This window comes from Coregonus clupeaformis, unplaced genomic scaffold, assembly GCF_020615455.1.
Source record: "Coregonus clupeaformis isolate EN_2021a unplaced genomic scaffold, ASM2061545v1 scaf3702, whole genome shotgun sequence".
Classification (NCBI taxonomy): domain Eukaryota; kingdom Metazoa; phylum Chordata; class Actinopteri; order Salmoniformes; family Salmonidae; genus Coregonus; species Coregonus clupeaformis.
In genome coordinates this window covers 5,748-8,719 of record NW_025537156.1, presented here as the reverse complement: position 1 = coordinate 8,719, position 2,972 = coordinate 5,748, and the positions used below count along the sequence as shown (strand labels likewise).

At 47.5% G+C, this 2,972-nt stretch overlaps 1 non-coding gene across 1 annotated transcript; it reads right to left on the bottom strand.

Moving 5' to 3' along the window:
* Nucleotides 1–1,799: 1,799 nt before the first annotated feature.
* Nucleotides 1,800–1,991, bottom strand: LOC121532433. The gene has a single exon (XR_005994331.2). It is a non-coding gene; the product is annotated as a U2 spliceosomal RNA (small nuclear RNA).
* Between the last annotated feature and the right edge of the window lie 981 nt (nucleotides 1,992–2,972).

Here is a 2,972-nt window from a genome sequence, read left to right as displayed (position 1 = left end):
ACTACTTCCTCCACTACCGTCACCACCTCCTCTACTACTGCCACCACCACCTCCTCCACTACCGCCACCACCTCCTCCACCACCTCCTCCACTACCGCTACCTTGGCAACTGCCGCTTCCTTCTGCTGGCGCTCGGAAGCCCGGTCCGCAGCCGCCGCCTCCATCCTGCCAGCCCTGACCTTATTGGCCCAGGAGGAGGGGCAGTTGCGGATGAGGTGGGACCGCTCGCCACAGAGGTTGCACGACCTTCCGTTCGTGCACTCCTCGTAGCGATGGCCCACCTCCCGGCACTTCATACAGACCACCTTGTCACAGGCGTCTGCTAGGTGGCCATGTTCACCACACTTACGACACAGCTTTGGCTGGTCTTGGTAGTGAACATGGCCCCTGTTCTCTCCGAGGACTATGGTGGATGGGATGGCTTTCAACCCACCATAGCCCCCGGGATCCTCCCTCTGCTGGACAGTCACTCTCCAGGCCCTGTCCAGATCCCGCCGGGATCCTTCACCTGGGTCAGGGGCCCCTTCACGTTGCAGTACCTGCCCAACCATACTGCAACGTCCTCCGGCTGTACCGTCTCATTATACATACGGACAATAACAGTTTTCATGCTGTTGTCCGTCAGCTTGATCACCTCGAACATTGGTGCGAGGGATCCCTGCTTGTTCAGGGAGTTCTGGAGTTTCCCCAGAACTCCCTCAGGAAGCTGGCGCCGCGAAACTGACATCAAAACCCTTCCCATAAGGGAGGGTTAAAATGCAGTTCACCTGCGCAGGTAAGAAACGGAGTTCCTTTTGGAGGAATTTCCTGGAGAAATCCAATCGGGATAACTCCATGGTTTTCCTCCCTTCTCCTTAACAGGAGGCGCACGGCGTGGTGCCTCCGCATGCCAGCCTGTGCTGCTGACATGATGGAGCCCACTCCCTTTAACCCAACACCAGTGAGAAATTAAAGCACAATAAAATAGTGGGGGAGGCTGGCAGGCCCAGCTATGCTAAGCTAACAGGGCCTACCAAATCCCAGGACACAAAACAAACTACCTAGCACAGCACCCAACTAAACTTATCAACAATAGGGAAAGACTGTGGGGGGAAGGGGTTTAAACTAAACACAAAAGGACACGAGGGGAGGATGGGAAAAATAATAAAAACACACCAAACAAACAAATTTACAGGGGCTAGGAGGCTAGCAGGCCGCCACTAGCAAGTCAGACCAAACTGACAAGCTAGCAGGCCGGGTGCTAAAACCTCCCAGTTGACAAAAACAAACAAACAACAGCAAACAAGAGGACACGAGGGAAGGATGGGAAATATAATACAAAAAAACACACCAAACAAACAATGTACAAGGGCTAGGAGGCTAGCAGGCCGTGCTAGCAAGTCAGTCTAAGCTAACAAGCTAGCAGGCCTGCCAAACCTCCCAGATGACAAAACAACAAGAGGGAAAAAAGGGTATAAAACGAGGAACTAATATGGATGGGGTGACAGGACACAGAAAAAACAAACAAATACTCACAAGACAAGCCAAATTGAGGGGCGAGGAAGGCTAGCAGGCCTCACCAGCAGGCCAGACTAAGCTAACCAGCTAGCAGGCCGGCCAGCCAACAAAATGGCCCCCCAAGTTACCAGTACATGACTTTAGTCATTAGAATAGGCGACTGACTTGACCACCACTAGCAAGTCATCATCGACATTGACATTGACATTGAGATGAACTACCTCAAACGTAATTTCACCATGATCCTAATAAAAGAACACTAAACCAATCAATTGATTAGTCCTACTTTTTTTTTACAACGACAGGGGTGCACCGTTCCTGGAGGTACTGCAATACCAGGTCGATGCAGTGGAGTGGACGGAGCAAGCCCCTATTCCATCTCCCTATTCCAAAAACTCAATTTAATATATGGTCCCCAGATAGGGACGTATCAGATATTAAACTGATAAGAACAGATACTACACTTGATCTTAGCCAAAAGGCCGAGAAGCGATACCGCAATGCTTTCGGGAAGGAAGGTGCCGTTCTCCGACACGACAAATTCATTGACGGATTCACCAAAATGAGCTCTGTAAACTTCCGCCAAATATCAAAGATGATGGTTTTAAAAAATGGTGGCATAGATTGGGAGTTGATCAACCTCGGGAATAGCCACTTTTGACTGTTACAATGTAACAAATTGGTAGGTTTCATAGTCACGTGACATCCGCCTCCAATCGGAATCGAGAGAAAGCCTTGTCGAATTAAAACCAGATTAACAGCTACATTGGAATAATAATCTATCAAATCTGGTGGGGAAAATAATTTGGAGATAACATTATTGACATAACATTTGATTTTATATCAAATATCTCTGGTAGCAATACTGCCACAAGGGAACTGAGGTATTGTCCACTTGGTGGCGCCAGAGTTCCACCGTCGCCTTGTCCAGGCTGTACTATGTGGTCAATCAAAATGCACTTGAATGTTGAACCACTTGACTTCAATACATACAGCACATCATCAACGCTAATAATGTATACAATAAAAAAAAGCCTATGTGTTTTTAAATCAGTCCGTAGAGCCTTGTATGATATGGCCATTGTGAGGAGGCCTTCATAAAGTCGTCCTCCTAAATTACTAGAGGCCAAACTCCACAATGTCCATGGCACTGGAACTGCAATGATAGCTTGGTCTACGGTGCGGCCTACGGAGCGGTCCTGGCTGCATAAATGTGTGCTCTGCATAATAAACTTTTGCAAACATGGCACTTTGGTGGCATACTTTACAATTAGGCTTACTCAGTCAATACAACACACTTCTTATCATGCACATAAAATACCATTAGGCCTATTGCATTGAGAGACCTTTACACACGAAATACTGTATATTGATGAATAAAAAATACACTGGGTTTGATTCATCCTGAAAGTTGTCATATTCAAGTTCAATCCATGAACTATTGAAATGTGGAAAACGGTACAATAGTGGTTGAA